The 19,655-nt window shown below is 51.9% G+C and overlaps 1 protein-coding gene across 4 annotated transcripts in view; it reads left to right on the plus strand.

Moving 5' to 3' along the window:
* The window catches only part of CdGAPr (GTPase-activating protein CdGAPr), a 317,407-nt gene that overhangs the window by 251,412 nt on the left and 46,340 nt on the right, over positions 1-19,655 (plus strand). The gene's annotated exons all lie outside the window — the stretch shown is intronic.

Here is a 19,655-nt window from a genome sequence, read left to right on the forward strand (position 1 = left end):
CAGTAACAAACAATTTTGAGGCTGATTCCTACGTTAGGGGCTTCGACTTAAGCCATCGGCGTTACCGTTGAGACTCCCCTTTTTGTAACGCACCTCAAAGGAATATTGTTGTAAAGCGAGGCTCCAGCGCAGGAGGCGGCCATTTTTGGGAGAGATGGTCTGCAGCCATTGGAGAGGGCAGTGATCTGTCTCAATGATAAACCTCGAGCCGGCTAGATAGCATGACAATTTCTGAACGGCCCACACGAGACATGCACACTCTTTCTCGGTGGCGCTATACGCCTGCTCACGACTGGTCAGCTTACGACTAGCATACAGGACGGGGTGTTCTACTTCTCCATTTTCCCGTTGGCACAGTACAACGCCCATGCCTCGCTCACTAGCATCGCACTGAACAATGAACCCTTTTGTATAGTCTGGCGATCGTAGCACAGGCTGGCTTGTTAGGGCACTCTTTAGGGCGCTAAAAGCTCTTTCCTTTGTCTCGTCCCAGACGACTGTTTGAGGCTCTGTCTTTCTTAGAGCATCCGTCAGGGGAGCCGCGATATCAGAGTACCTAGGGATGTACCTCTGATAGTAGCCGGCGACACCCAAGAACGACCGAATATCGGTCTTGGTGCGCGGTTGCGGAAAGTCTCGCACAGCGGCCACTTTTATTTCAGAGGGGCGGCGACGACCCTGACCAATCACGTGACCGAGGTAGACAACCTCGGCCTGTGCTAACTGGCACTTAGGAGCCTTTACTGTCAAGCCTGCTTCGCGCAGGCGGGTTAGCACTGCCCGCAAGTGTGTCATATGCTCAGACCAGGATGCGGAGAATATCGCTACGTCGTCTAGATACGGTAAAGCGAATTCTTGCTGTCCCCGCAACACTTTATCCATGAGACTTGAAAAACAGTATGGCGCGTTCTTCAAACCAAAACTCAACACTTTAGGACGGAATGTTCCCATTGGTGAAATGAACGCCGCATACCTACTAGCCTCTTCTGTAAGTGGAACCTGCCAATAACCCCTGACAAGATCTAGGGTGGAAATAAACTGAGCGCTACTAACTTTCTCAAGGCGCTCCTCGATGTTAGGGATCGGATAAATTTGATCCTTAGTGATGGAATTAAGCCTGCGGTAGTCGACGCAAGGACGAGGTTCCTTGCCCGGTACCTCAACTAAAATCAAAGGGGAGGTATAATCACTCTCACCTGCCTCAATAACACCGAGCTGTAGCATTTTCTTTACCTCAGCCTCCATAATATCGCTCTGGCGGGGTGACACCCGATACGCCTTGGATCGTACTGGCTCTGTGGAGGTAAGTTCTATATCATGAGTAAGTACAGAAGTCCTACCAGGCCTCTCAGAGAACAGACCTTGAAACTCTTGTAATAGCTGGTGTAGTTCGGTTTTCTGCTCAGGCGACAGCGGTGCTTTACTGATAAGGTCACTAATGACTTGACCGGTGTCTTCCCTGTTCGTCACTGAGCCTAGTCCCGGAAGCTCGACCGGAAGCTCTTCAGGAACGTTTACCATCATGCACACCACTGCTTCCCTTTGTCTATAAGGTTTGAGCAGATTACAGTGGTAAACTTGCTGTGCTTTCCGCTTTCCTGGCAGACTTACCACGTAGTTAACGTCCGACAGTTTCTGAACAATTCGCGCTGGGCCCTCCCACTGCACGTCTAGTTTGTTGTTTAGCGATGTGCGCAATATCATGACCTCATCGCCAACCTCAAAACGACGGGCCCTGGCTGTCCGATCATAATAAACCTTGGCCCTCTGCTGGGCCTTTGTCATTGCTTCACCTGACAACTCCTGTGCCCTTCTTAAGCGTTCGAGGAGCTTAAGCACGTACTCCACCACGACTGGGTCGTCGCCCCTACCTTCCCATGATTCTCGAAGCATGCGAAGCGGAGATCGAAGCGAGCGACCGTACACCAGTTCAGCTGGCGAAAACCCCGTAGCCGCATGCGGCGCGGTCCTTAAAGCAAACATCACCCCAGGCAGACACAGCTCCCAGTCAGTTTGATGTTCAAAACACAAGGCTCTCAACACGCGCTTCATGACGGAGTGGAGCTTCTCAACGGAATTCGACTGTGGGTGGTACACTGAGCTGTGTAGCAGCTTTACCCCACACCTTTCGAGAAAAGTTGTCGTCAAAGCGCTAGTAAACACTGTGCCCTGATCTGATTGAATTTCTGCAGGAAAACCAACTCGCGCAAATATGGACAGTAGTGCATTAACTATCTCAACTGAGCTGAGTTCTTTAAGCGGCACTGCTTCAGGGAACTTTGTCGCTGGGCAGATCACAGTCAAAATGTGTCTGTACCCCGTGGCTGTTACCGGCAGAGGTCCCACTGTATCAATAACGAGCCGTCTAAAAGGCTCCGTAATGATAGGTACCAATTTCAACGGCGCCCTCGATTTGTCCCCTGGTTTGCCCACCCGCTGACAAGTGTCACATGTCCTCACGAAATGGTCTGCGTCCCGAAAACACCCTGGCCAATAGTACTCTTGCAAGAGACGGTCCTTAGTTTTCTTAACTCCTAGGTGTCCGGACCACGAACCCCCATGTGACAAGCGCAACAGATCCTGACGATAGCATTGAGGCACGACCAGCTGATCGAACTCCACTCCTCGGCGGTCTAGATACTTCCGGTACAGGACTCCACCTCTTTCCACAAAACGCGCAGTTTTCCTGGCGATACCTTCTTTGACATTGCAGCGCACGTTTTCCAGGCTGCCATCCTTTTTTTGCTCGGCTATCAAAGCCGTCCGGCTGACTTTTAGCAACCTATCAAGTCCGTCTGACGTAGGCGCGATGAGCAAATCAGTAGATAGCTCTTCTAACTTTCCCGCGTCGGGATTTTCCTCTCCAGTATCTGGCGCCTTCAACGCTACAGACTCAATTTTATTCTGTTCGGGCGTGCTCTGAATATCAGCTTGCTGCGCCTCTGACCCTTTTTCGTTGTTTGATAACGTCGGCCCCGCAACTACCGCCTTTGCAGCGAGCTCCCGAACCTTCGATCTGGTTAAGGCCTGAACACTAGCTTCACCAAACAAAAGCCCCTTCTCGCGCAGGAGGTGATCGGACCTGTTTGAAAATAGGTACGGGTACTGGGGTGGCAGCATAGATGACACTGCCGCCTCCGTCTCAAGCGCTCCGAAAGGTCCTTCAATAAGCACTTTTGCTACCGGCAGACACACGCTATGAGCTTCCACGGCTTGCTTGATCCACGCGCACTCGCCCGTGAACATATGGGGTTCTACGTAAGACGGGTGAACTACATCCATCGTAGCTGCAGAATCGCGAAGCACTCGGCACTCTTTCCCGTTCACGAGGAGGTCTCGCATGTAAGGCTCGAGAAGCTTCATGTTCTCGTCCGTGCTGCCTATTGAAAAAAACACAACTTTTGGTGTTGTTTCCGGACACTGCGCCGAAAAGTGACCCGGCTTCTGGCACGTATAACACAAGCGCGCTCGCCTCATCTCGAACCGCTTTCTGCGTTTGGCTGCCGCCGTCTCTTTACGTTTGGTCGGACTGCTTTCGCTCGCATCCGCACTACGCGTGTCCCCGTTTAATCTCATGGGCGTGAACTTCGGCCTCTCAAACTTCGAGCCAAATTCACCCTTTTGACCGTCCTTAGCTCCGCGAGCTCGACGCGTCACAAACTCCTCGGCTAGCTCAGCGGCTCTAGCCACCGTACTCACGTCTGGCCTATCCAAGACCCAGTATCGCACGTTCTCCGGTAACCGACTATAAAACTGTTCTAGCCCGAAACACTGCAGAACTTTATCGTGGTCACCAAACGCTTTCTCTTCTTTGAGCCACTCCTGCATGTTCGACATAAGCCTATACGCAAACTCTGTATATGACTCACTTTTGCCTTTCTCATTTTCCCGAAACTTCCGACGGAACGCTTCCGCAGACAGCCGGTACTTTTTTAGCAGACTCGATTTTACTTTGTCGAAATCCTCTGCTTCCTCTCTATCCAAGCGAGCGACTACGTCGGCCGCCTCGCCGGGTAACAAAGTGAGCAAGCGCTGTGGCCACGTTTCCCGAGAGAACCCCTGCTTCTCGCACGTTCGCTCAAAGTTAACCAGGAACAAACCAATGTCCTCTCCAAGCTTAAACGGCCGCATCAGGTCAGTCATTTTGAACAATACGCGTTCTCCTGCACCGTGTGCCTGACTTCCATTACGAGCGCGTTCCATCTCTACCTCAAGACGCTTCATTTCCAAAGCGTGTTGACGGTCACGCTCTTGTTTTTCTTTCTGTTCTTTAAGTTCGCGCTCTTCTTTTTCTTTTTGCTCTTTAAGTTCGCGCTCCTGTCTTTTTGCAGTCTCCCTCTCCTCCATGGTCTCAAGGCATTCCGACAGCTCGTCATCCTCAGCCTCTAACTCAAGAATAGCCTTTATCAGTTCTGGTTTTCTGAGTTTGTCCGAGACATCCAGACCCAACTCTCTTGCAAGCTCCAACAATTTCGGTTTGCGCAACGACTTCAAATCCATGGCTGCTCTGAATGCTGCTTTCTCTACTGCTTACTATTGTCTTGCCGCAACTAACCCGGCAGCAACGACAACCACAATTACCAGCTCTGTTTCTGACACTAACAAAAAGCCTGGCAACGCTCAGAAGAAGAAAGTCCCGCACTCACCAAACCTCGCAGGCAGGAATTCCGCGCAGTCGTTCCGCTGCAGGCAACCAGTCGTCACACAGGGCTCGTTGCACTGCTCCCGGATCGTCGTTGAGCTGCTCAGCATACTGTCAACTGCATCTCTTTGCTGCTGGCCTCCGTTGTCGCGATCTCGCCGCTGGCAGACCGTTGTTTGAAGTCGTAGGCGATCTCACCGCTGCCAACCAGATGTTTGGATCGCGACACTGGAGCGATCTGTTGGGAACTCGGCGCTGACGCCCGTGGTTGTACCTGGGTCGCAAGCCCCAAGGGTAGCGTTGGCCTGGCGGCCTGGGGTACAACTGCAAGCATCCGAAGGTCCCGGCAAAGCATGAGTCGACAGGTAACAACGAAACAACTTGTTTATTTTAACATCGCAAAGAGTTGGTGGTCAGGTTTGACCGAAGTAGAGAGACGGGAGAGCACTTCACTCAGCAGAAGAAATCGGAGCCCTCCCCTGGCGTCCGGGGGCAGCTGTTTTTATACTCTCGCAGTTGAGGGCAAGAAGGAACCCCTCAAAAGACGAGCACGTGAATGTACAATGGGCTAATGGTGACGCACACTGTCGTAGCGATGCCGTAGCACCATGTCGTGGCGCTGCGCACGATCTCGTAGCACCTGGTCGTGGCGCTGCGCAGCACACTGTCGTGGCGCTGCCGGTCGGACACAATGACTGTAACGAGAAGATGGTCCCTGCTTTGGCATCGCCTGTTTCGGGCACAATGACTGGAACGAGATCCCTGCTTTGGCATCGCCTGTTTCGGGCCCAATAACTGGAAGGAGATCCCTGCTTTGGCATCGCCTGTTTCGGGCACAATGACTGGAACGAAATCCCTAGGCGGTCGCATCGCCGCAGACGCGCCTGGAAACACCTGGCGATGAGTGTTGCGGTGACGACGATCGGGCCAAAATGTCCGCCGCCCCGCCGCCGTCGCGCCGGCAAAACCACGTGTCGCAGGCGAAACGCAACAGCGCGCGGAAAAGATTTTCCGCCCCGATTTGCCCTTTCCGCCAACTTACCGCTTCCCAAGTGTGAATGTAGCCTTAGGCGCCCGTCCCTGCCCCGAGCGTCGGCATTGTCCCTCGTAAGCGACAGGACGAACACAGCGAAGGATGAAAGCGAACGCGGAGTGCAGCGCGAGATAGAAGGCGGCGATAGGGAACAGAGCGCGAGGAGCAATGCGGAGGAGGAGGGTGCAGCGGAACCATGAGGGTGGAAAGCGGAAGTTGAGGGCCGACATGAAAGTCGACATTCCATGAAAGATTGCTAGTAACGTACAGGCCAAGATATTTATAGGAGTTAACCACGGACAGGGTAGCACCGTTAATAGAATGTGGGAATGCATCACAAGAGGTAGAGCTAGAGGAGACTCGCATACTTTTGCACTTAGTTGTGTTAAGCTGCATTAACAATTTGTTGCACCAGTTGGATGCGCTATCCACGTCGTCCTGTAGCCTACCGGAATCACTAAGGTTAGTTATTTTGCGATAGATGACACAATCGTCCGCGAACAGCCTAATAGTTGAATTAGAGATACAGTTAGGAAGGTCGTTAATGTATAGATCAGAAAAAAGCAAGGAACCGAGTACCAGGCCTTGTGGTACACCGGATGTTACAGAACAAGGTCCGGACGAAAATTCGTTAGCGGTTACATACTGGGTCCTGTTAAAGAGGAAATCCTTTAGCCATGCAAATACCTTGGGGTAAATATTAAGAAGGGACAGTTGAAAGATAAGTAAATCGTGAGAAACAGAGTCGAAAGCTCGCGAGAAGTCCAGAAATACGCAGTCGCTGTCAATTTTCTGATCCGCATTGTTGAACAAATCGTTCGTAAAAGAAAGGAGCTGCGTTTCACAGGAAAGTAATTTTCAAAACCATGCTGCGCGTTGTTAAAGAACGAGTTGGTATCGAGAAAATTAAGATTTGAATAAATTATGTGCTCCAACATTTTACTTGGGATGCATGTTAAGGTAATTGGACGATAATTATTAGCGGAATGGACGTCACCTGATTTATGAACCGGAACCACCTTTCCCACCTTCCAGTCTTTTGGCAGGGCAGAAAGCTGTAAAGACTGGTAAAAAATCTTCTACAAAATAATAGATGAAAATAATTCAGTGCATTTTAGCATTTTTGAGTATATGGAGTAAGGGCCACAACACGAAGAAATTTTTAGATTGCTGATAAGTTTGCAATTAACGCCCACCCAGTCAAAAGAGATGGATTCCATGGGCGCAAAATTTGCGTGTGATAAGAGTGGCACAGCAGTTGCAAGTGACTTCTGAAAAATTGTGGAAAAGTCGTTCAAGATATGACAGCACTCGTGAGGCAGAACAGGCATAGCAGACTGAATTAACTGCATGACATTCTTTTTAGTACTGTTTGAATCGCACCGCTGGTACGAGTTGTTGTGGTCGTACCCGCTGGTACGATTTGTTGGGAACTCGGCGCTGACGCCCGTGGTTGTACCTGGGTCGCAAGCCCCAAGGGTAGCGTTGGCCTGGCGGCCTGGGGTACAACTGGAAGCATCCGAAGGTCCCGGCAAAGCATGAGTCGACTGGTAACAACAAAACAACTTGTTTATTTTAACATCGCAAAGAGTTGGCGGTCAGGTTGACCGAAGTAGAGAGACGGGAGAGCACTTTACTCAACAGAAGAAACCGGAGCCCTCCTCGGCGTCCGGGAGCAGCTGCTCTTATACTCTCGCAGTTGAGGGCAAGAAGGAACCCCTCAATAGACGAGCACGTGATTGTACAATGGGATAAGGTGACGCATACTGTCGTAGCGCCGTTGGTCGGGCACAAAGACTGGGAGGAGAAGGTAACCTCTACTCTCGTAGCGCCTCTGGTCGGGCACAATGACTGGGAGGAGAAGGTAACCTCTACTCTCGTAGCGCCTCTGGTCGGGCACAATGACTGGGAGGAGAAGGTAACTTCTACTCTCGTAGCGCCTCTGGTCGGGCACAATGGCTGGAAGGAGAAGGTGACTTCTGCTCTCGTAGCGCCTCTGGTCGGGCACAATGACGGGGAGGAGAAGGTGACGTCTATTCTCGTAGCGCCTCTGGTCGGGCACAATGGCACATACACTCACACACGCACATGAAGACACGTGGCATCGGAACATGCCTGGACGCGCTTGGCGGGGAGCGTAGCGGCGACGCCGAACGGGCCAAAATGTCTGCTGCTTTGTTGCAGTCGCGCCGGCTAAACCACGCGTCGTAGGCGAAACGTAACAGACCGCCTCGCCGGGGGAAGGAGATCCCGATGGACAGGGGACTGCATCCGCTGTCCGGAGGGATGTCGCTCGATGATGCTCATAACCGAAGTCGGGCGTCCCTCGACGTTTCTTGAGCGCAGCGCACAGAGAAGGCCTCGTTCTCTCGTTCAGGTTCGCACGGGACACTGCAAAGTGACTTCGGGAGAGTTCACATTTTTGTTCTCGTTCCCGGCAAGCGTTAGAACTACGCTGAAACTCAACCGCTCAGTCAGCAAGCACGGCACAACCCTCACTAAGCCCTGCCAGGCTCTTTCCCCTTTTTATACCACTGCCTAGTTCCTTACAGTAGTCTAGCATCACTCAGAACGCGTCCACAAATTGGAAAATTGCACTAAAAAGCATATCATCACTTTGAAACACTAAACAAAAGCAATATGTTAAAAAAAATCCTGCCTCAGGAAGAAAAACATCAGTAACAAACAATTTTGAGGCTGATTCCTACGTTAGGGGCTTCGACTTAAGCCATCGGCGTTACCGTTGAGACTCCCCTTTTTGTAACGCACCTCAAAGGAATATTGTTGCAAAGCCAGGCTCCAGCGCAGGAGGAGGCCATTTTTGGGAGAGATGGTCTGCAGCCATTGGAGAGGGCAGTGATCCGTCTCAATGATAAACCTCGAGCCGGCTAGATAGCATGACAATTTCTGAACGGCCCACACGAGACATGCACACTCTTTCTCGGTGGCGCTATACGCCTGCTCACGACTGGTCAGCTTACGACTAGCATACAGGACGGGGTGTTCTACTTCTCCCTTTTCCCGTTGGCACAGTACAACGCCCATGCCTCGCTCACTAGCATCGCACTGAACAACGAACCCTTTTGTATAGTCTGGCGATCGTAGCACAGGCTGGCTTGTTAGGGCACTCTTTAGGGCGCTAAAAGCTCTTTCCTTTGTCTCGTCCCAGACGACTGTTTGAGGCTCTGTCTTTCTTAGAGCATCCGTCAGGGGAGCCGCGATATCAGAGTACCTGGGGATGTACCTCTGATAGTAGCCGGCGACACCTAAGAACGACCGAATATCGGTCTTCGTGCGCGGTTGCGGAAAGTCTCGCACAGCGGCCACTTTTATTTCAGAGGGGCGGCGACGACCCTGACCAATCATGTGACCGAGGTAGACAACCTCGGCCTGTGCTAACTGGCACTTAGGAGCCTTGACTGTCAAGCCCGCTTCGCGCAGGCGGGTTAGCACTGCCCACAAGTGTGCCATATGCTCAGACCAGGATGCGGAGAATATCGCTACGTCGTCTAGATACGGTAAAGCGAATTCTTGCTGTCCCCGCAACACTTTATCCATGAGGCTTGAAAAACAGTATGGCGCGTTCTTCAAACCAAAACTCAATACTTTAGGACGGAATGTTCCCATTGGTGAATTGAACGCCGCATACCTACTAGCCTCTTCTGTAAGTGGAACCTGCCAATAACCCCTGACAAGATCTAGGGTGGAAATAAACTGAGCGCTACTAACTTTCTCAAGGCGCTCCTCGATGTTAGGGATCGGATAAATTTGATCCTTAGTGATGGAATTAAGCCTGCGGTAGTCGACGCAAGGACGAGGTTCCTTGCCCGGTACCTCAACTAAAATCAAAGGGGAGGTATAATCACTCTCACCTGCCTCAATAACACCGAGCTGTAGCATTTTCTTTACCTCAGCCTCCATAATAACGCTCTGGCGGGGTGACACCCGGTACGCCTTGGATCGTACTGGCTCAGGGGAGGTAAGTTTTATGTCATGAGTAAGGACAGAAGTCCTACCAGGCCTCTCAGAGAACAGACCTTGAAACTCTTGTAATAGCTGGTGTAGTTCGGTTTTCTGCTCAGGCGACAGCGGTGCTTTACTGATAAGGTCACTAATGACTTGACCGGTGTCTTCCCTGTTCGTCACTGAGCCTAGTCCCGGAAGCTCGACCGGAAGCTCTTCAGGAACGTTTACCATCATGCACACCACTGCTTCCCTTTGTCTATAAGGTTTGAGCAGATTACAGTGGTAAACTTGCTGTGCTTTCCGCTTTCCTGGCAGACTTACCACGTAGTTAACGTCCGACAGTTTCTGAACAATTCGTGCTGGGCCCTCCCACTGCACGTCTAGTTTGTTGTTTAGCGATGTGCGCAATATCATGACCTCATCGCCCACCTCAAAACGACGGGCCCTGGCTGTCCGATCATAATAAACCTTGGCCCTCGGCTGGGCCTTTGTCATTGCTTCACCTGACAACTCCTGTGCCCTTCTTAAGCGTTCGAGGAGCTTAAGTACGTACTCCACCACGACTGGGTCGTCGCCCCTACCTTCCCACGATTCTCGAAGCATGCGAAGCGGAGATCGAAGCGAGCGACCGTACACCAGTTCAGCTGGCGAAAACCCCGTAGCCGCATGCGGCGCGGTCCTTAAAGCAAACATCACCCCAGGCAGACACAGCTCCCAGTCAGTTCGATGTTCAAAACACAACGCTCTCAACACGCGCTTCATGACGGAGTGGAGCTTCTCAACGGAATTCGACTGTGGGTGGTACACTGAGCTGTGTAACAGCTTTACCCCACACCTTTCGAGAAAAGTTGTCGTCAAAGCGCTAGTAAACACTGTGCCCTGATCTGATTGGATTTCCGCAGGGAAACCAACTCGCGCAAATATGGACAGTAGTGCATTAACTATCTCAACTGAGCTGAGTTCTTTAAGCGGCACTGCTTCAGGGAACTTTGTCGCTGGGCAGATCACAGTCAAAATGTGTCTGTACCCCGTGGCTGTTACCGGCAGAGGTCCCACTGTATCAATAACGAGCCGTCTAAAAGGCTCCGTTATGATAGGTACCAATTTCAACGGCGCCCTTGATTTGTCCCCTGGTTTGCCCACCCGCTGACAAGTGTCACATGTCCTCACGAAATGGTCTGCGTCCCGAAAACACCCTGGCCAATAGTACTCTTGCAAGAGACGGTCCTTAGTTTTCTTAACTCCTAGGTGTCCGGACCACGAACCCCCGTGCGACAAGCGCAACAGATCCTGACGATAGCATTGAGGCACGATCAGCTGATCGAACTCCACTCCTCTGCGGTCTAGATACTTCCGGTACAGGACTCCACCTCGTTCCACAAAACGCGCATTTTTCCTGGCGATACCTTCCTTGACATTGCAGCGTATGTTTTCTAGGCTACCATCCTTCTTTTGCTCGGCTATCAAAGCCGACCGGCTGACTTTTAGCAACCTATCAAGTCCGTCTGACGTAGGCGCGATGAGCAAATCAGTAGATAGCTCTTCTAACTTTCCCGTGTCGGGCGTTTCCTCTCCAGTATCTGGCGCCTTTAACGTTACAGACTCAAGTTTATTCAGTTCGGGCGTGCTCTGAATATCAGCTTGCTGCGCCTCTGACCCGTTTTCGTTGTTTGATAACGTCGGCCCCGCAACTACCGCCTTTGCAGCGAGCTCCCGAACCTTCGATCTGGTTAAGGCCTGAACACTAGCTTCACCAAACAAAAGCCCCTTCTCGCGCAGGAGGTGATCGGACTTGTTTGAAAATAGGTACGGGTACTGGGGTGGCAGCATAGATGACACTGCCGCCTCCGTCTCAAGCGCTCCGAAAGGTCCTTCAATAAGCACCCTTGCTACTGGCAGACACACGCTATGAGCTTCCACGGCTTGCTTGATCCATGCGCACTCGCCCGTGAACATATGGGGTTCTACGTAAGACGGGTGAACTACATCCATCGTAGCTGCGGAATCGCGAAGCACTCGGCACTCTTTCCCGTTCACGAGGAGGTCTCGCATGTAAGGCTCGAGAAGCTTCATGTTCTCGTCAGTGCTGCCTATTGAAAAAAACACAACTTTTGGTGTTGTTTCCGGACACTGCGCCGAAAAGTGACCCGGCTTCTGGCACGTATAACAAACGCGCGCTTGCCTCATCTCGAACCGCTTTCTGCGTTCGGCTTCGGCTGCCGCCGTCTCCTTAGGTTCGGTCGCACTGCTTCCACTCGCATCCGCACTACGTGCGTTCCCCTTTGCTCTCATGGGTGTGAACTTCGGCCTCTCAAACTTCGAGCCAAATTCACCCTTTTGACCGTCCTTAGCTCCGCGAGCCCGACGCGTCACAAACTCCTCGGCTAGCTCAGCGGCTTTAGCCACCGTACAAACGTCTGGCCTATCCAAGACCCAGTACCGCACGTTCTCCGGTAACCGACTATAAAACTGTTCTAGCCCGAAACACTGCAGAACTTTATCGTGGTCACCAAACGCTTTCTCTTCTTTGAGCCACTCCTGCATGTTTGACATAAGCCTGTACGCAAACTCTGTGTATGACTCACTTCTGCCTTTCTCATTTTCCCGAAACTTCCGACGGAACGCTTCCGCAGACAGCCGGTACTTTTTTAGCAGACTCGATTTCACTTTGTCGAAATCCTCTGCCTCCTCTCTATCCAAGCGAGCGACTACGTCGGCCGCCTCGCCGGGTAACAAAGTGAGCAAGCGCTGTGGCCACGTTTCCCGAGAGAACCCCTGCTTCTCGCACGTTCGCTCAAAGTTAACCAGGAACAAACCAATGTCCTCTCCAAGCTTAAACGGCCGCATCAGGTCAGTCATTTTGAACAATACGCGTTCTCCTGCACCGTGTGCCTGACTTCCATTACGAGCGCGTTCCATCTCTACCTCAAGACGCTTCATTTCCAAAGCGTGTTGATGGTCACGCTCTTGTTGCTCTCGCTCTTTCTGTTCTTTACGTTCACGCTCTTCTTTTTCTTTCTGTTCTTTACGTTCACGCTCTTCTTTTTCTTTCTGTTCTTTACGTTCACGCTCTTCTTTTTCTTTTTGCTCTTTAAGTTCGCGCTCCTGTCTTTTTGCAGTCTCCCTCTCCTCAATGGTCTCAAGGCATTCCGACAGCTCGTCATCCTCAGCCTCTAACTCAAGAATAGCCTTTAGCAGTTCAGGTTTTCTTAGTTTGTCTGAGACATCCAGACCCAACTCTCTTGCAAGCTCCAACAATTTCGGTTTGCGCAACGACTTCAAATCCATGGCTGCTCTGAATGCTGCTTTCTCTACTGCCTAATGTCTTGCCGCAAACTAACCCGGCAGCAACGACAACCACAATTACCAGCTCTGTTTCTGACACTAACAAAAGCCTGGCAAAGCTCAGAAGAAGAAAGTCCCGCACTCACCAAACCTCGCAGGCAGGAATTCAGCTCAGTCGTTCCGCTGCAGGCAACCAGTCATCACACAGGGCTCGTTGCACTGCTCCCGGATCGTCGTTGAGCTGCTCAGCATACAGTCAACTGCATATCTTCGCTGCTGGCCTCCGTTGTCGCGATCTCACCGCTGGCAGACAGTTGTTTGGAGTCGGAGGCGATCTCACCGCTGCCAACCAGATGTTTGAATCGCACCGCTGGTACGAGTTGTTGTGGTCGTACCCGCTGGTACGATTTGTTGGGAACTCGGCGCTGACGCCCGTGGTTGTACCTGGGTCGCAAGCCCCAAGGGTAGCGTTGGCCTGGCGGCCTGGGGTACAACTGGAAGCATCCGAAGGTCCCGGCAAAGCATGAGTCGACTGGTAACAACAAAACAACTTGTTTATTTTAACATCGCAAAGAGTTGGCGGTCAGGTTGACCGAAGTAGAGAGACGGGAGAGCACTTTACTCAACAGAAGAAACCGGAGCCCTCCTCGGCGTCCGGGAGCAGCTGCTCTTATACTCTCGCAGTTGAGGGCAAGAAGGAACCCCTCAATAGACGAGCACGTGATTGTACAATGGGATAAGGTGACGCATACTGTCGTAGCGCCGTTGGTCGGGCACAAAGACTGGGAGGAGAAGGTAACCTCTACTCTCGTAGCGCCTCTGGTCGGGCACAATGACTGGGAGGAGAAGGTAACCTCTACTCTCGTAGCGCCTCTGGTCGGGCACAATGACTGGGAGGAGAAGGTAACTTCTACTCTCGTAGCGCCTCTGGTCGGGCACAATGGCTGGAAGGAGAAGGTGACTTCTGCTCTCGTAGCGCCTCTGGTCGGGCACAATGACGGGGAGGAGAAGGTGACGTCTATTCTCGTAGCGCCTCTGGTCGGGCACAATGGCACATACACTCACACACGCACATGAAGACACATGGCATCGGAACATGCCTGGACGCGCTTGGCGGGGAGCGTAGCGGCGACGCCGAACGGGCCAAAATGTCTGCCGCTTTGTTGCAGTCGCGCCGGCTAAACCACGCGTCGTAGGCGAAACGTAACAGTACCAGTGACAACGGACCAAAACTTTCGAGGGTTATATAAACCAGAAACGATGGAAGAGTATTGCTCAGAAAAGTTTGTTTGGCATTGGCTAACGCCGAACAAAATTCATTGGCAATGTGGCGATAATGGGACCAGTGATCAGGATGATTTGCAACTATGACGCGGCGAAACAACCGCTTTTTCTTGTTGTGCAGGCGCATTAGCGAATTATTAAACCACTCTACACGGGGATTAGAAGGTACCCTTGTTTTAGCCACGTAGCGATGAATTAAAGACAGAAGTTTGTTCTTATACAGAAACAAGTTTTCATCTACAGTTGGGTGTGAGAAGGGCACGACGTAGTTTCCTATATGAAAGACTCAAACTCGGCAGTTACTGAAGAAACATCGGCTCTGTTCTAATCTGGTATAATTTTCGAGCTCTTCTTACTGCTAACATGCGCCTTAGGAGTGAAGTGGATCATTAAACGGTCGCATATCCCTTGCAGGAACGTTAGGGGAGAAACCAAGTTTGGTGCAGTGGTAAGAATAAGGTTGAATGTGTTGGCTAGTGATGAAGGGAGCCACCATCAAATGCTACCGAACAACGACGGCGACCTTGGATACTTAGGTTGCTATCCTGCCGCATCTTCCATACCATCGGGTTTCGGAGGCGGTGTTACTGCGGAGCGTTGCGATAGCATAGGCGTAGTATCGCAACGGATTCGACGATTGTGATTTGCTGCTGGACATTCTTCAGATTGCCTAGGCGAGACGACGGTATTAAAGGTGGAGGCTTTTCGAGTAGTGGGACAGAGGAGAGGGTCCTGATGTGAACTCGGACGTTGAACTTGCTCCTGCATAGAGTGGGCTTCCGTAACTGAAGCCGTGTAACTAAGTCAATGAACCTCTTTTCCTTCATTCCTACTACCTGACGTATTCGTCGATGCGTTTGGTAGATTCCTTGCCCTAATGCTACCCTAAGTCGCAACAGGCTCCGACCGCCTATGAAACTTTGGAGCGGGGCTATTTCCAGGCGTGCGGGATTCGGCTCGTATGGCCGTGGTCTGGGGAATTGCACCCGTGGGAGTATTGCTCGGCGCCGCGCGCGGCTTTTATTGCCGTCCAATATGAGAGTTGAAAAGGTGCGTTTGCTTAACGGGCAGTTATTGCCGTTATCGCGTTGCCGTCACACTGAGTAATAGCGGGGAAGAGTCACGGGGCCGTTAGCGGTGCCTGCTAAGTTGTTTGCTTCGAATTTCGGCTGCTGCAATTCCCATCATACAAAATCAAAGAGGCACCCTGGTGGCACAGCTGCGAGGTTTGCGGCCCATCGTAATTGTATCGGAGTGCTATTGTAATGCCGCCACATTGTTGAATTCGTCGTCGCTCAGCTCTGATTGGTCGAGAGGCCTGCTGCGGCCTCTCTGGTTGGCCATTGCAGTATTTGGCAATGCGGCGAAATTTCACAACGGTGACGCATGGACAGCGTCGACAGCCTCAATGCCCCATGCATGGCCATTCCCGTGCGCATCGCACGTTTCTCGTTACGCTAACGTTTCGGTTTCATTTAACTCGCAGCAAATGTTATACTGATAGCAGGCTTCTTGCGACAGCGGAACATGAGCGGACGTGTGTCATTGAGCGCTTTGACCGAGGCCAACTCAATACTACGCATGATGGTAGTGGCGGGTTTCCCCCGCGCGAGTCACGGTCTCCTATGTAGACCTGCCGTATCGTGCGTGCATAGAGGGCGACGGAGACGATGTTCGTAGTCGCCGCGCTCATGCTGCATGATGTTTCCTCCACGAGTGGCCATGTGCAGTTTGCGGCCAGATGGCTTTCGCGGCGCGTGGTGCCGAACCACGACGACGCAGCCACACGCAGCTGTTGCGGAATCGACGCTTCCGTGAACTTCTTGCTCTCTCTCTCTGAGCACCCCTCCCCATTATTTTATGTTTCTTTCCCCCTTTGAAAAGCGATCACCGGACGGGCGGTCAGCAGCGTGTTGTGTTGTCTGGGGCCCCTTGCGGCGGTCAAAGGTGCTGCGCGCTGATGGAGACTTCCGCCACGGAAATGGGCGTCTTCTTTTTCCATCATTTCCTCGCTTTCTCCAACCTCCCGCTTTCCCATTAGACTCCTCCTTTTATTTCTTCTTCTTCATTTTTCTTTGTCTTCATCTTATCCTCCATTCTTTCCTTTTACGAAGCTGGCACGCGGAAAAGAGTGGACGTTGGCATTACTGAGATAGCGAGCGGCTCTGATTAAACTTTCTGTGAATCGCGTGGCGAGAAAATTAAATTGCTTCAACATTCCCGTCGCGTTACTCCGTTACTTCTTTCTCTTCCGGTTTCTTTTTTAGATTAAATCGGCAACAGAAGTTTCTATTTTTTTCCTTTTATATCCGACAGTGTTACCGCGTTCGCCGGCTTGTGTCCATGGGATTCTCTGTATATATAGCCGACTTTCTCGGCGAAGGAAACCCTATATGTACACGCACGAATGGGAACGGAAAGGAAAGCGATTCTGACGCGCCGCCTCCAACTGTGTATATACGTATACGGTGCCATTCGTGGAAACAATCCCGTAGGGGGTGCGCCTTATAGCTTGACACCGAAATAGCCGAATTTCCTTCATCGCCTACCCGCTATATATTTTCCATCCGCTTAGTTTTTTCCCCGACCCGCGGCGGCCTCCCGTCTGCTCGTCTCGTATACTTGCGTTCTCGATTTGTACGGCGCTCCTTCGGAGGTGTGCGCCGGAGCTATGCCGGAGCAGTCGACTGCTCCTTCGCGGGGCCACCCGAGCGCTGGAGCCTTGTTGCGCATGGCATCCGTCAAGACTATAGAGGGCCGTGTTTGAGTAGGGCACGAAAATAACGTGCGTCATATGCGCCGCATAACGCGGCCGACGCGTCCGACACTATAGACTGACTATATGAAGGGGGGCTACTTTGGCAGGGATGTTTATCGCAACTTGCCAGCGCGCGAGGAATTCGGTTCCCTCTTCTGTATACGCCTGTTCACGTATAGCCCGCAGCTTTCGGTGCCGGTCGAGGCATTCGAACGATGCCGACAGCGTCTGTAGTTCTTTCCGCTGTTCACGCCGCCCAGAAAGCTTGTTTATCTTACACTGAATCCCTTGATCGGCTCACCAACTATGCGCGTTTCTCCAGACTCGGCGTGGTGCGGGAGCATGCAAGGCCTCAAACAGTTTGCCTTCGGCTTGTCGATTAGCGGCCTATGCATTCCGCTTCTATCTCCCGGGGATACGCGAAATTTCGTAAGCAGACTTTCACACTCAGCTAGCTTGGCCTTGCCATGATTGTCGCGTTCCAGCTACATATAGTAGCACTATTTAGCCTAAGGCGCGTTTTCAGAGCTTGGATGGGGCGAGTTCAGGAAGGCAGCAGGAATGGTGTCAGCAGCCCGCATTTTTTCACCTTATAATTACGATTCTAACCCGATGTCCGCCATCGTGGTTAGGCATAACTTGGCGTGCAGAGAAGCACACTTGCAGAATTTCGCATATCCCCTGTTGTCTGCGCCTCTCGCTTGATGCTATGTCGCGTTGCCAGCCTTGCTCGCCACCTCCGCAAACAAACAAGCACATCGACATAAGAACAAACAAATAAAATACACTTTATTTTTTTCATCGACCGACACACCGCTGAACCTGTCGCATTTTTTAACGCTATTCGATCTATAATCACCACTCGCTTGTTCAGCTTCAACCATTTCAGTCGGTTTAAATGGTAGGGCTTTGAGGAGTCAGTGTTCGCTTTGTCGTCCGCCATTCTGCATGTCACCGGCGAATACATGCCCCAGCTATAATGCAGCCCTGCTTTCTCGCATAGGAGCCGATACCAGCATGCCAAAGACATCACCAGAAGAAACAACAGTGCACCATTTGCGTATAAAACTGATGTTCTGATTATCAAAATGTAGTATTCGCTGTCGTGTGCAGACTGAGAAGGAAAAAAAAAAAAGAGAAGCAGGCCTAATGAGTTGGAATCTACATGCAGCGAAGTTTTGTGGGAGTACATAAAGAGTCGAAACGCGAGTTTGTGTTCTTCTGGTTCTTTTTTTTCTTCCCCCCGCACGGCCCCTGCCGTGGAGGCGAGCACCATCTGTTGGTAGTAAAGGAACCCAGCGGCGGTGACGTCGCGCATGTCCTCCGCTGTGATTGGTTGGCTTATTCGGCTAGAGAACAGAAGCACTGCACCCACGGTCACTAAAACCCGGCGAGGCTCGCAAAAAACCTCGCTTAAAAAAAAACGCCGAGGTTGGCGTAAACACACAGCAAAGTTCTTGCGGCAGTCGCTTCCTGTTGCTTTCACTACTCGGGACGCCTCGCATGCAAGTACGTGCGCGTATATGGTCTCGCGATACGAGCTGTGCGCCCGCTGCGGCACCCTGCCCGAAATGGGACTGTGTATTTGCGTGTGCGCGGAGCTCCCGCACGGCCCTTGCTTTCGCAGGACGAGCGCGGGAGGCCCACAGTTATTCCTGGCGACTGCGACCGACGGGGAGCCTTCGACAGACTCCCCGTGCAGGTCGCCTGACATCTGCGCGTGTGTTCCGTGCGCCACCAGGAAATGGTGAAAGCACTCGAAGCGCCCAGTCGGCTGGTGCATATCGATCGAAGTGGCACAGCACATCGTCGCTTGTTGGCGACCGCGCAGGCGCTCGCGGCAGGATGGGAGACTTTGCTGAGTCAACTCGCGTCCGTAAAACTGACGGGACCCTGCGGCGGTAATGGTGGCAACTATAGTGGCTGTAACAGTAGATGTTTCCCGCCTTCGCTGCGTATCATATTTGTGCCTAAAGCGTGGACGCATTCATACTTTTGATATGGCCCAGCGGGGAACTCAACAGCTGCAGGCAACAAGATGGATAGAAAACGTTTGCTTCAACACGACTCAACGGTATTTGTCTGGTAAAGCACAATTATGCACCACTTTCGCTGAAGGATTACCTTCGCGATTTCTTGAAGGAAAAAAAAAAAAAGCAGAGCCTACGCGAAACGAAATGCAATCTTCTCTACGATATTCTCTTCATCGTCCGTCTCGCCTTTTTAACGCCTGCTTTACACCACCGCCATTTTGCAACGCGAATCGACTTGCGATGAACGCCACGCTTTGTGAAAAGAGGCCACTGAGGCGCTAAGAATCGTTCACGTCTTCGGCGTGCGCGAACATTGGCTGACGGATAAAAAGAAGCTGGCGGGCTTCTCCTTTCTCTGGAAAAAAAAGGAGCACATTCGCCCTGGTCATTACTGAAGCAATTTGCGCGTTGGCGAACGAGGCACCTGGACATTTCGCGCGACCCAGAAGGGAGGGACGGCCGCGCTAAGTGGGCAAGATAATCGTGCAGAGCGTGGATATATGCCGGTTAGCACTTGTGCTGACGTGGCAGACTCTTTCAAGGCATGCATGCCGAGCTTGACTGAGCGGGGAAATGGGATCGTGGAGCCGTAATGATGTAGTGTGCCTCGATGTCGGCGTCGTCGTACAACGTGTTGAGAGCCCTTGAACCGTA

This window comes from Dermacentor variabilis, chromosome 5, assembly GCF_050947875.1.
Source record: "Dermacentor variabilis isolate Ectoservices chromosome 5, ASM5094787v1, whole genome shotgun sequence".
Lineage (NCBI taxonomy): Eukaryota > Metazoa > Arthropoda > Arachnida > Ixodida > Ixodidae > Dermacentor > Dermacentor variabilis.